The following is an 8,420-nucleotide window of genomic DNA, read 5'->3' as shown; positions in this document are numbered from 1 at the left end:
AAAAAAAAAAAAAAAAAAAGGAGGCAAGTAGATGCCCCAGGGTGATCTAGAATTCTGACTTAAATCTTTCCCTCTAGAGAAGAGAGCACTTTTCATTCTTCGCAGAGCAGAAATAGTACAACAGCCTGTCACTTTCTTTGTGCCAAGAGGCCGAGAAATTGTATGCACATTAAAAAAAAAATCCATGAAATAAACAGTTTTTGGATGGGAAAGGAGGGCTTGTTTTATTTGTAGACAACTTCTCTTTGGGCCATGTTACCGAAGTATGTGTGAGGTGGGGGCATTCAGAGGGTGCTTTCTTGGAAGTGATTGGATCACTGGAACCCCAGGAGGCAGAGGTTGCAGACAAAAAAAGCTAGGGTGGAAAAGACTTAAAATAAGGATGTCCCCTTTCCACCAAATCCCAGGAAAGTCTCCTAACATGGCCCATCTCCTCATTTTCATCTGTAAAGGGTCATGTCTGAAAAGAGCTTTGCAGTGAAGTTCAAACAGCTGCCCACTCACATTTTTCTAGCCCACAGACTGTTGTTTCCCTACCCAACAAACATCATTCCAATGTCACTGTGATTGCTATCTTTGTGGCAGTAACAATACCCTGAAGACAAATCTTAGTCCAGGCGTTCAGGTTTTTACTAAGTCTCTTACTCATTTGCCTTCCGTGTTTCTTTTTACTTGGCTATTTAACATTCCCAAGCCTTGAGGACAGGGTGCATGAGCATTGTGTAATACTGATTTAAAGCTAATGCTCTATGTTGTTCTCTTTAATCTATATCTGTAATCTCTAGGAGCTCTGCCACATCAGGTGTCCTCTCAGTCTCGAGTCCACAGCAACTTCCTGGCACGGACAGATGCAGCATGAGGGTCCTCAAAACCACCTCCTATCCCCTCCTGCGGCCTCCAGACTCGCCCCTTTCCTCCCTGCCCCTGTAACCTGAGGCTGATGTACAAACACGTGGAATCCATCTTGTTATGTAAGCTTCCTGGTCGCTGAGATGGGTGACTCAGTGTCGAGATGGTCCCTCACTCTTTCTCAGCCTCGGGCAGCATGCTAGCCCTAGCCAGGTCAGCGGCACACTGGAATGGAAATCTAGGCCTGCTAATGGGGTCCAGCTGAGTGGCTTTCATTTCCCAGTGAAGCCTGGTGAGCCCAGCAAGCCCATGGGAACCGTCCTGGAGCTGTTGCAAACTAACCCATGGGTGGAATTCTCCATCTTCCTTGCTCATTTCCTTTTACCTCCCCTTCTCAGCTTTGGCTGAAGATCACAGAAGGTTCACGTTCAGCAACCCTTTGCTCTGGGGCTGCCACCTTCTGGGTCCCTGTTATGGACTGAATGAATATTTGTGTCCCCCTCCAAATTTGTAAGTTAAAGCCCCAACTCTCAATGTGATGGTGCTGGATGGCGGGACCTTTGGGAGCTGATTAGGTTTAGATAAGGTTATAAAGGTGAGGCCCTATGATGGGATTAGTGCCCTCTACAAGGATAAGAGACACAGCCAAAGAGGAAGATGTATGGTGACAAGGCAGCCGTCTGCAAGTCAGGAAGAGAGCCCTCACCGGTACCTGACCATGCTGGCCCCTGATCTTGGACTTCTCACCTCCAGAACTGTGGGAAATAAATGTCTGTTGTTCAAGCTGCCCATCCCATATTTTGTTGTAGCAGCCTGAGCAGACTAAGACAGTCCCACTGACCCGAATCCTCACCTCTAGGCTCCGGCGAGTCTCAGGCAGTAAGCGGTGCTGGTGTAAGAGGATGTCCTCAAAGGTTTTAACTCAATGTGAACACAAATTCTGTCTCCTCGGCTTGAGGTTCTCATCACAGAGTAGGAAATCCATGGATTGGGGACATTGTCTATAGAGAGGACAGACCAGCTGATTTTGGTCTCTTGCTGTCTCTCATTTCCCTCCCCTGCAGGTATGTGATTGTTTCTCCTCTCCCTTCCAGGACAGGGGCAGGTGCTAGCATCCTCCTGACTATGGGACTAGGAGCCAGAAGGCCCCAAATTCTAGCACCGGTTCTGCCACTAACCTGGCATTAGGGGTTAGGCAGCTCACTCTTTCTCTCTGTGCCTCAGGGACTCGACTGTCATCTGCTTTTGAATTGTTACTTATTTCATTCATTAATGGAACCAGCTCTTCCTAGTGGTGGGGTATGATGCTAAACAAGGTGGCAGTAATCCCTGCCCCTGTGGGGCCTGCATTCCAGAGTGGGGAGATAGTCAATGAGGAAATGGTTAAATAAGATAGCCACCAACTATGATGCATGCTCTGAGGGAGATAAGCAGAATGATGAAGCAGATTAACTTGGAGGAGGTGGTAATTATTTAAAAGACTCCTTAGGCTGGGTGCAGTGGCTCACGCCTGTAATCCCAGCACTTTGGGATGCCGAGGCGGGCAGATCACCTGAGTTCAGGAGTTCGACACCAGCCTGGCTGACATGGTGAACCCCGTCTCTACTAAAAATACAGAAGGCCGGGCGCAGTGGCTCAAGCCTGTAATCCCAGCACTTTGGGGAGGGGCCAGTAACGGGCGATCACGAGCGTCAAGGCAGATCGGCAGGCACCATCCTGGCTAACACGGTGAGGGCAAACCCCCATTCTCTACTAAAAAAAAAATACAAAAAAAATCTAGGCCGGGCGATCGGTGGCGGGCCGGGCCTGGTAATCCCAGCTTTACTGCCCGCGAGGCCTGAGCGCAGGAAGAATGGCCGTTAAACCCAGGAAGGCGCGAGCCTTGCCAGTGAGCCATAGATCCTGCCACTTGCCAACTACAGGGCGCTGGGCGACAGAGCCGAGACTCCGTCTCAAAAAAAAAAAAAAAAATAAATAAAAAAATAAAATAAAATAAAATACAGAAATTAGCCTGGCGTGGTGGTGGGCATCTGTAATCCCAGCTACTTGGGAGGTTGAGGCAGGATAATCGCTTGAACCTGGGAGGCAGTGAGCCGAGATTGTATCACTGCAATCCAGCCTGGGCAACAGAGTGAGACCGCATCTCAAAAAAAAAACAATAGTAATAATAATAAAAGCCTCCTTCTGCAAGCTGAGAAAGCACAAGCCCATCAAACAGGGAAGAGCTTTCCAGGCAGAATTATGAGCTAATAGAAGCAAAAATGCTTGAAAAATTATACAGTGCAACACAGATAGCAAGCTTAATCTAAGTAAAAGTGCCTTCATTCTCTGCAGCATTGCCTCATTCTTTGATTAGAGCCTGGAATGGGCACAGCTGCCTAGTACCTGGATAAGTGTTAGGGACCATGAAATCACACAAGAGGCCAACGCTAAGGTTCTTGCTGGGCACATGTGGTGGAAAGGTGGGTGGACTAAGTGTTCTGTTCTCTTTGAGGACCTGACGATCCAATCTATATAGAGAAACCCTTTACCTCTCACAGTCCCGCATCCCCAACTGCTTTAGTCCTTTGTTAATCCTTCTTTCAACATCCAACTGCCATTTATGGAGCACCTGCCAAGAGATAGGGATCCTCCCTTCCTCTGAGCAGGAACTCAGGAAGTGATACCCTCCTCCCCATGTCACAGTCCCGGCAGAGGCCACTCCCCCAGCTTGTTCAAATTTGGGTCCATGTTGGCTATGGTCGGTCCACTTTGCTTGCTGTTTTGCTCTCCAGCTAGATCTCTTTGGGGAGTCAGAGGGGTCATCTAGGGATCACAATGTTTAGCACGCTTGTTTTCTCCCTGGACAAATGTCCAGAGGCGTGTGTGGAGTGGGCACGCCGCGAATCTCCCTCAGGAAATCCTAGTAGCAAACTTCACTGACTGACCAGCTGAGGAAATCAGCAAGGTTGGGCCCAGTGCTGATCTCTGGGCACCTTTTCTTAGAGACAAGGGCACTGGACAGAGGCCACAATATCAGGTTTCCACTTGCTAAGCATGGAGCCTGATCTGCAGTTTTATATCTCTTAGTTGTGCTGCCCCTTCGGCTCTGACATTCTATAGCTGTGTGACTTTAGGGGGACAGCGGTTTTCCTTTCTTTTTTTTTTTTTTGAGACTGAGTTTTGCTCTATTGCCCAGGCTGGAGTGCAGTGGAGCTATCTCCGCTCACTGTAACTTCCGCCTCCTGGGTTCAAACGAGTCTCCTGTCTCAGCCTCCTGAGTAGCTGGGATTACAGACATCTGCCACCACGCCAAGCTAATTTTTGTATTTCTGTAAAGATGGGCTTTCACCATGTTGGCCAGGCTGGTCTCGAATTTCTGACCTCAGACCATCCGCCCGCCTTGGCCTCCCAAAGTGCTGGGATTACAGGCGTGAGCCACGGTGCCCAGCCAGTACAGTGGCTTTCAAACTTCAGTGGGTATCAGAATTTCTTAAGAGCTTGTGAAAATGCAGATTCTTGAACCTGCTGAATAAACAGCTCATTGGATGGGGTGTGTGGGAATCTGCATCTTCCAGTCTAATTTATTCCTACTCTCTGGCCTCTCTCATCCTCTAATACCCTCAACCCTTTCTCATCTCAGAGGCTTTGACATGGCTGTCCTACCTGTCTGAATGCTTTTTCTCCGGCTCATTCTGCTTCTTCAGGTCTCAGCTCAGATATCACCTCCTCTGAGAAGATCTCATGGACTTCTCTATTTCAATTGTCCTCCCTCATTCATTTTGCCTACCACCCTAACTTTAGCAATTTCATTTTGGTGTTTTTTGATTGTTTATTGTTTAGTTCCTTTGGTTAAAGACCTTGTTTGTCTTGAACACCGCTGTAGCCCTAGTATTCAGCAAATATTTGCAGACTGAATAAATGAAAATGTAAAAGAGGATTTCTCAAGGTCAGGGGCTCTCAAGCTTTAACATGCAACAGAATCACCTGGAAGGGTTTTTAAAACAAGATTGCTCAATCTTTGTTCCCAGAGTTTCGGATTCTTATTATCTGGGAGTAGGGGCAGTTCTAACAAGTTTCCGGGTGCTGCTGATGCTTCTTGTCCGGGAACTGCACTTTGAGAGCCACTGCATAAAATTAAAACCCCATCTGTATCCCATTAAAGTAAATCCACTGGTAAGTTGTAGAGAGGAGCCCAAGAGGAGGAAGTTCAAATGAGCTGGTCTCAAAGGTACTTGGAAAAAGTAAGGGGCTCCAGGACAATGCTAAGGTCTCTTTCCTCTTGGAGATCTTGGGTCTCTGAGATAAAAGACTGCTCCCCCTCACCTTTTTTTCTTTTTTTTTTTTTCATCTTTTTTTGGCTCTTTTCAGTTTATTGCATGAAGGAGTTACACTAGGCCAAGTTAAAAGCAGACTCCAAATGGTTATATTATACAAGCTGTGGAGGTTTTTAAACTTGTGACAAAGGACAGAAGGGAAATTCTACTCAGTGCAAGGAAATCCTCACTTAAGCTTCAGTGAGCCACAAGCACTTAAAACCCATGAACCTTCAGCTGATTGTCCTTAGCCAGTCCAAGCTCTACAAGGAGCTGGCATATGTTCTTGCGTTGGTCATCCTGTCGCTGAATTGCTTCTCCATATTCTGGATGCTCAATTACAGTACCATTGCAGGCAAACTTCTTAAACGCCTTCACTAGTTTCTTTTTATCATAATCATCAGCAATCCCTTGGACAGTAGTAAGGGTCTTCCTGCCATTTCTCTGTTGAATTTCTATATGGACATAATCCTCAGTGCCAGGTCATCACCCTTCCTTGCATCAGCAAAGGAGTTGAACGAGTGGAGGTTCTGGATAGCAAACTTACGATTCGATTCCTTTTCCTCGATGGAAATGGCTGTGGAAGGCAGAGGTGGCGGGAGAAGGCAGGCAGTGGGGACAGAACATCAGGAAGCGAGGGGGCTCAAAAGGGGAGGCTGCTGACTGGACCCGCCCGTTTTTTTTTTTTTTTTTTTTTTTTTTTTTTTGTAGAGATGAGACCTCATTATGTTGCCCAGACTTGTCTTGGACTCCTGGCCTCAAGCAATCCTTCTGCCTGGGCCTCCTAACATGTTGAGATTATAGGTATGAGCCACCACATCCAGCCCAAAGACTGCTTTTCTGATGAGGAAGTTGTGGTGGACAAATCAGTCTATTCTTCTTCAGCTACCAGAATAAGAAAATGATTCTTAGGCTCCCAAACTGAACATCCAACAGATCTCAAGTTGCTGTGGTGACCTGTGTTTCTAAATCAAGTCCTGCTTAATTCCAAAAGAGTAATTACTAAATCAGAGATTAGGAAATGGGAAAAGAAGAAATTATCTTCATCCAAAGACAACTTTTCCCAGAGTATATTCTGAAGAATATTAGCTCCATAGTTAACAGCAAGATGAAAGTGTTCCACGGTCCAATGAAATTCAGTGACACTGAAAGCCATATCCATTACTTAGAGGTACATACCTGCAAAGTCTCATAGTCCAGAAATCAGTTTAAGACAGTTAAGTTTCATCCTGGGCAACATAGTGAGACCCTGTCTCTACACATAATAAAAAATTATCTGGGGGCCGGGCGCGGTGGCTCAAGCCTGTAATCCCAGCACTTTGGGAGGCCGAGATGGGCGGATCACGAGGTCAGGAGATTGAGACCATCCTGGCTAACACAGTGAAACCCCATCTCTACTAAAAAATACAAAAAACTAGCCAGACGAGGTGGCGGGCGCCTGTAGTCCCAGCTACTCAGGAGGCTGAGGCAGGGGAATGGCGTGAACCTGGGAGGCGGAGTTTGCAGTGAGCTGAGATCCGGCCACTGCACTCCAGCCTGGGCGACAGAGCGAGACTCCGTCTCAAAAAAAATACAAAAAACAAAAAACAAACAGACAAAAAAATTAGCTGGATATAGTGGTGAGCACCTTCCAGCTACTTGAGAGGCTGAGGCATGAAGATTGCTTGAGTCCAGGAAGTCGAGGCTTCAGTGAGCCATGATCGTGCCACAGCACTCAGCTTGGGCAACAGAGTGAGTCCCTCAAAAAGAAAAATGTTAAGCTCCTCCTTCCCTCCTTCCTTTCTCCCTTCCCTCCCTCCCTTCCTTTCTTCCTCTCTCTCTCTCTCTCTCTCGTTCTCTTTCTTTTTTCTTTCTTTTTTGAGACAAGGTCTCACTCTGTCACCCAGGCTGGAGTGCAGTGGCACGATCACAGCTCACTGCAACTTCAACCTCCCCAGGCTCAGGTGATCCTTCCACCTCAGCCTCTGAGTAGTTGAGATTTTTTTTTATTTTTTGTAGAAACAGGGTCTTGCCATGCTGCCTAGGCTGGTCTCGAACTGCTGGACTCAAGCGATCCACTACCTTAGCCTCCCAAAGGGTTGGGATTACAGGCGTGAGCCCTAAACTGTCTTTTGATATAAAACCAAAGAGCATTTTTGCTCATAACATATCCTGAGGCACATATTTAAAGAAGCACTGCCTTTGGGGACCTTTTCTCTTTAATGGGAGAAATTTTGTTTTGTTCTGGATGGAAACTTCATGTAAACATGAAAAACATTCTGATACACACACACACACACACACACAGCCTTAACTTCACATAAACATGAAAAACACTCTGATAGACACACACACACACACACACACAGCCTTAACTTCATGTAAACATGAAAAACTCTGATAGACACACACACACACACACACACACACACACACACACACACACAGCCTTAGTCCCCAGGTAGGCAGGAAAGAAAATATCCGGAATGACCGTTCCAGTTCTCGTCCCTTCCAGATGTGAAGCTGCCCTGAGGTGTGTGACATGGGATGTTGTCTGTACCTGGGTGGGGACCTGAGGCTGCTCTTTCATTGGGCAGTTAGGGTGAGTGGAGGAGGAAGCTCTGGGGGTGAGTGATAGGCAGCCAGGAAAGTGATGGCTTGGGGAGCACAGAGTGGAATTTTCCCCTGGAAATCCTTTTGAACTGAAGTGGATTTGAATGTTGCACAATGGTCACCTAGATCCCAGGGCTAAATGATTTTTCTCTTCATTTTCCAGTAATAATTAACATTGCTGTAGTGATCACAGGCAGTCTGCAGGCAGTTGTCTGGCTGTAGTGATGGAAACAAGAAGGAAACTCCTCCCCAAACCCTCAGGGAAACTTTCTTTTCTCTTCTCTCAGTTGGTGGGAAAAGGGGCACACTGAAACATTCCTGCATTGGTAAGGATTGCTCCACCTTTTGTTAAATTAAATACTTTTCAGCCTGGAGTGGTGGCTCACGCTGGTAATCCCACCACTTTGGGAGGCCAAGGTGAGTGGATCACCTGAAGTCAAGAGTTCAAGACCAGCCTGACCAACATGGTGAAACACCATCTCTACTAAAAATACAAAAATCAGCTGGGCATGGTGGTGCACATCTGTAAGCCCCACTACTCAGGAGGCGGAGGCAGGAGAATTGCTTGAACCAGGAAGGTGGAGGTTGCAGTGAGCTGAGATCCTGCCACTGTATTCCAGTCTGGGCAATAGAGTGAGACTCCGTCTCAAAAAAAAAAAAAAAAAAAAAAAAAAACCAGTTTTC

The 8,420-nt window shown here is 46.8% G+C and overlaps 1 pseudogene; it reads right to left on the bottom strand.

The window, feature by feature from the left end:
• Positions 1-5,279: 5,279 nt before the first annotated feature.
• LOC108512691 (eukaryotic translation initiation factor 1 pseudogene) overlaps positions 5,280-8,420 on the bottom strand; it is a 4,314-nt pseudogene continuing 1,173 nt past the window's right edge.

This window comes from Rhinopithecus bieti, unplaced genomic scaffold (assembly GCF_001698545.2).
Source record: "Rhinopithecus bieti isolate Rb0 unplaced genomic scaffold, ASM169854v2 scaffold_27006, whole genome shotgun sequence".
Classification (NCBI taxonomy): Eukaryota; Metazoa; Chordata; class Mammalia; order Primates; family Cercopithecidae; genus Rhinopithecus; species Rhinopithecus bieti.
This window is presented reverse-complemented; position numbering and strand designations above follow the sequence as displayed.